The sequence below is a fragment of the Ovis aries genome, chromosome 2 (genome assembly GCF_016772045.2).
Source record: "Ovis aries strain OAR_USU_Benz2616 breed Rambouillet chromosome 2, ARS-UI_Ramb_v3.0, whole genome shotgun sequence".
Classification (NCBI taxonomy): Eukaryota; Metazoa; Chordata; class Mammalia; order Artiodactyla; family Bovidae; genus Ovis; species Ovis aries.
This window is the reverse complement of record NC_056055.1, coordinates 20,702,755-20,708,754: the sequence shown is the minus strand read 5'-3', so window position 1 is coordinate 20,708,754 and position 6,000 is coordinate 20,702,755.

The window sequence follows — 6,000 nt, the reverse complement described above, 5'->3', positions numbered from 1 at the left end:
CCCTTTAATTATAGGGGACTGGAATGCAAAAGTAGGAAGTCAAGAAGCACCTGGGGTAACAGGCAAATTTGGCCTCGGAATACGAAATGAAGCAGGGCAAAGGCTAATAGAGTTTTGCCAAGAGAATGCACTGGTCATAGCAAACATCCTCTTCCAACAACACAGGAGAAGAGTTCTACACATGGACATCACTAGATGGTCAACACCAAAATAAGATTGATTATATTCTTTGCAGCCAAAGATGGAGAAGCTCTATACAGTCAGCAAAAGCAAGACCGGGAGCTGACTGTGGCTCAGATCATAAACTCCTTATTGCCAAATTCAGACTTAAATTGAAGAAAGTGGGGAAAACCACTAGACCATTCAGGTATGACCTAAATCAAATCCCTTATGATTATACAGTGGAAGTGAGAGATATATTTAAGGGACTAGACCTGATAGACAGACTGCCTGATGTACTATGGACGGAGGTTCCTGACTTTGTACAGGAGACAGAGATCAAGTCCATCTCCATGGAAAAGAAATGCAAAAAAGCAAAATGGCTGTCTGGGGAGGCCTTACAAATAGCTGTGAAAAGAAGGGAAGTGAAAAGCAAAGGAGAAAAGGAAAGATATAAGCATCTGAATGCAGGGTTCCAAAGAAGAGCAAGGAGAGATAAGAAAGCCTTTTTCAGTGATCAATGCAAAGAAATAGAGGAAAACAACAGAAGGAGAAGGACTAGAGATCTCTTCAAGAAAATTAGAGATACCAAGGAAATATTTCATGCAAAGATGGGCTCGATAAAAGATAGAAATGGTATGGACCTAACAGAAGCAGAAGATATTAAGAAGAGGTGGCAAGAATACACAGAAGAACTGTACAAAAAAGATCTTCACGACCCAGATAATCACGATGGTGTGATCACTTACCTAGAGCCAGACATCCTGGAATGTGAAGTCAAGTGGGCCTTAGAAAGCATCACTACGAACAAAGCTAGTGGAGGTGATAAAATTCCAGTTGAGATATTTCAAATCCTGAAAGATGATGCTGTGAAAGTGCTGCACTCACTATGCCAGCACATTTGGAAAACTCAGCAGTGGCCACAGGACTGGAAAAGGGCAGTTTTCATTCCAATCCGAAAGAAAGGCAATGTCAAAGAATGCTCAAACGACCACACAATTGCACTCATCTCACATGCTAGTAAAGTAATGCTCAAAATTCTCCAAGCCAGGCTTCAGCAATACGTGAACCGTGAACTTCCAGATGTTCAAGCTGGTTTTAGAAAAGGCAAAGGAACCAGAGATCAAATTGCCAACATTCGCTGGATCATGGAAAAAGCAAGAGAGTTCCAGAAAAACATCAATTTCTGCTTTATTGACTATGCCAATTCCTTTGACTGTGTGGATCACAATAAACTGGGGAAAATTCGGAAAGAGATGGGAATGCCAGACCACCTGACCTGCCTCTTGAGAATCCTATATGCAGTTCGGGATGCAACAGTTAAAACTGGACATGGAACAACAGACTGGTTCCAAATAGGAAAAGGAGTATATGATGGCTGTATGTTTTCACCCTGCTTATTCAACTTATATGCAGAGGACACCATAAGAAACACTGGGCTGGAAGAAGCACAAGCTGGAATCAGGATTTTGGGGAGAAACATCAATAACCTCAGATATGCAGATGACCCCACCCTTATGGCAGAAAGTGAAGAGGAACTAAAAAGTCTCTTGATGAAAGTGAAAGAGGAGAGAGAAAAAGTTGGCCTAAAGCTCAACATTCAGAAAACGAAGATCATGGCATCTGGTCCCATCACTTCATGGGAAATAGATGGGGAAACAGTGGAAACAGTGTCATAATTTATTTTGTGGGGCTCCAAATTCACGGCAGATGGTGATTTTAGTCATGAAATTAAAAGACTGTTGCTCCTTGGAAGGAACGTTATGACCAACCTAGACAGAATATTAAAAAGCAGAGACATAAATTTGCCAACAAAAGTCCGTCTAGTTAAGGCTATGGATTTTCCAGTAGTCATGTGTGGATGTAAGATTTGGACTGTGAAGAAAGCTGAGAGCCGAAGAATTGCTGCTTTTGGACTGTGGTGTTGGAGAAGACTCTTGAAAGTCCCTTGGACTGCAAGGAAATCCAACCAGTCCATTCTGAAGGAGATCAGTCCTGGGATTTCTTTGGAAGGAATGATGCTATAGCTGAAACTCCAAAACTTTGGGCCACCTCTTGGAAAGAATTGACTCATTGTAAAGACTCTGATGCTGGGAGAGTTTGGGAGCAGGAGAAGAAGGGGACGACAGAGGATGAGATGGCAGAATGGCATCACAGACTTGATGCACGTGAGTTTGAGTGAACTCCAGGAGTTGGTGATGGACAGGGAGGCCTGGTGTGCTGTGATTCATGGGGTGGCAAAGAGTCGGACATGACTGAGCGACTGATCTGATCTGATATATACTTGAGATCAAGTATCTGTATGAAGAGAGGATGAAACTGGTGATAATCAACCGAGTTGATGTACTTCTGGTCCACTAACCCGATGGAGAAAATAAACATGGTATTATTGATAGACCCATAAAAGAAATGCTAGTGCAAGCAAGTGTAGTAATTTCGAACTTCATTTAAAGATTCTTGATTGAAATATTAATCCACCAAAAGATGAAAATGCATTTTTTTTGTCCTTTGATTTGATATTTCGTGTTTTATTTTTAACTTGTTTACTTGAGTATTTAATCTTTAGGAAGAGGAAGAGAGCAATCTGAAACTTCTTGTTTGGAGTCAATTCTGTTCAAGAAGGCTATCACTGACAGAATATAAATCACTAAGCACTTACATCCTGGAACTAATTCATTTGTGCTTATATTTGTTTCCAAGGATATTTTCTTTCCCCTTGACATGTATCCCCCATTTATTCCCACTTTACTTCATCAAACAGTTTCTCTGAGCTCTCACACTCAACTCTGAACCCATGTTTAACATCTTATGGTTTCCGATCTTAGTAAACTTTCTCCATTCAGTTTTATATGACATGATATATGAATGCTGAAAGCATAGAAAAGATGCTCCTATGAGGAGAACAATGCATAGCTAAAACATTTCATTTGTTTTCAAGTAATTTGCAATCAAGACGAAAATGTCATTCTTTCATTTGTTTATCCAAAAAATATTTATTGAGCATCTGCTTTGTTTGAGGCACTGTTCTAGAATCTGGGGTGACACAATTTTTTTATTTTATGAAGTTTGAAAACAAGTGGAGGTTTGGGAATAGATAAAAATGGAATGCATTTATAAAATTGCAATAAATTCTATGAAGAAAAATATGTCAGGATAAAATATAGAGAGTAAAAGGTTAATGTGATGGAAAGGAATTTATTTAAGTGATAAATTTTCTATTTTCTAATTGAATTTATGCTCACTGAAATTTAACAAGTGGAAATCTCCTAACTTTGCTTTATAAATTCAATATTTCCTTTTTCACAGATTACTTTTCTAATTAGATGTTTTAGAGGAAGCATCTTTACAAAATATTCTCACAGTTTCTTAAAGATGCTTTCATATGCATATTAAATTTAAAGTAACAATTTACCTGAATTGCCAATAATTGAGTCTGCATTTATAAAAAACATGCGGTAAAACAACCTGCTAGATGTGCATAAATTTGTTTTATTAAATCTTATGACTATTGTGCAACCCTTCATTCCTCAAGTTGCACTATCTGCAAGTGAGTGTTGGATCATAACAATAATAATGACACAACAATAAACACCCAGGCTCATGTTTATGAGCATTTATACTGAGAACAGAAGCAATTTAGTACCATGCACCTTACTCTTATAGTAATGGGGCTTTACTTTATCACAGATATATTCTCCGGGAGGATTAAAGGTGTAAAGAATATCATTGTTCCTTCTAGGAACTTCCTCCAAACTCTATTTGGATAAATGTTATGTTGGTGCAAGCATAATTGAGTTTTTGTATTATGAATTTTAAATCATTATAACTAGGCTTAAAGCCATATTTATTAATCAAAATCACTCACCTAGAGCCAGAAATCCTGGAATGCACAGTCAAGTGGGCCTTAGGAAGTATCACTACAAACAAAGCTAGTGCAGGTGATGGAGTTCCAGTTGAGCTGTTTCAAATCCTAAAATATGATGCTGTGAAAATGCTGCAGTCAATATGCCAACAAATTTGGAAACCCAGCAGTGGACACAGGACTGGAAAAGGTCAGTTTTCATTCCAATCCCAAAGAAAGGCAATGCCAAAGAATGTTGAAACTATCATACAATTGCACTCATTTCACACGTTAGCAAAAGAATGCTCAAAATTCTCCAAGACAGGCTTCAACAGTACATGAACTATGAACTTCCAGATATTCAAACTGGATTTAGAAAAGGCAGGGGAACCAGAGATCAAATTGCAAACATCGGCTGGATCATTGAAAAACCAAGAGAATTCCAGAAAAACAGCTAGTTCTGCTTTATTGATTAAGCCAAAGCCTTCGACTGCATAGATCATAACACACTGTGGAAAATTCTTCAAGAGATGGGAGTACCAGACTACCTTACCTGCCTCCTGAAAATCCTGTATGAAGGTCAAGAAGCAACAGTTAGAACTGGACATGGAACAATGGACTGGTTCCAAATTGGAAAAGGAGTACATCAAGGCTGTATATTGCCACCATGCGTATTCAACTTATATGCAGAGTACATCATGCAAAAATGCCAGAATGGGTGGAAACACAAGCTGGAATCAAGATTGCCAGGAAAAATATCAATAATCTCAGATATGCAGATGACACCACCTTTATGGTAGAAAGCAAAGAGGAACTGAAGAGCTTCTTAATGAAAGTGAAAGAGGAGAGTTGAAAAGCTGGCTTAAAACTCAGCATTCAAAAAAGAAAAAAAAAAAAAAAGATCATGGCATCCAGTCCCATCACTTCATGCCAAGTAGACGGGGAAACAATGGAAACAGTGACAGACTTTATTTTGGGGGGCTCCAAAATCACTGCAGACGGTGATTGCAGCCATGAAATTAAAAGACGCTTACTCCTTGGAAGAAAAGCTATAACCAACCTAGATAGCATATTAAAAACCAGAGACATTACTTTGCTGACAAAAATCTGTCTAGTCAGAGCTATGTTTTTATCAGTAGTCATGTGTGAATGTGAGACTTGAACTATAAGGAAAGCTAAATGCCGAAGAATTGATGCTTTAGAATTGTGTTGGAGAAGACTCTTAAGAGTTCCTTGGACAGCAAGGAGATGGAACCAGGCCATCCTAAAGGAAATCAGTCCTGAATACTTATTGGAAGGACTGATGCTGAGCTACAATACTTTGGCCACCTGATGCAAAAACTGACTCATTTGAAAAGACCCTGATTCTGGGAAAGACTGAAGGCAGGAGGAGAAGTGGATGACAGAGGATGAGATAGTTGGATGACATCACCAATTTGATGGGCATAAGTTTGAACAATCTCCAGGAGTTGGTGATGGACAGGGAATCCTGGCGTGCTGCCATCCATCCATGGGGTGGCAAAGAGTTGGATATGGCTGAACGACTGAACTGAGCTGAGCAATCAACACATTTTTGTCACTGAGAAATTTTTTTTTTTATTCCTGTAGCATAAAAATCTGTGCCTCATGATTCGACAAACACTTGGAAAACATTTTCTGCATCTTGCTGATTGTGGAAACATTTTTCTTGTAAAATGTTGTCGAGAAGCTTGGAGAAGTCATAGTCAGTTGGTGAGAGGGCAGGTGAATATGACAGATGAGACAAAACTTCAAAGCCCAGGAGGAGAATTGGACCATTTCTGTTGACCAGTTCCGGCTGCAGGCATTGCAGTTTTCAGTGCATCTCATAGATTTGTTGAGCCTACTTCTCGGATGTAATGATTATGCCATGATTCAGAAAGCCGTGGCAGATCAAACCAGCAGCAGACCATCAAACAGTGACCACAAGATTTTTTTTTGGTGCAAGTTTGACTTTGGAAAGTGTTTTGGAGCTTCTTCTT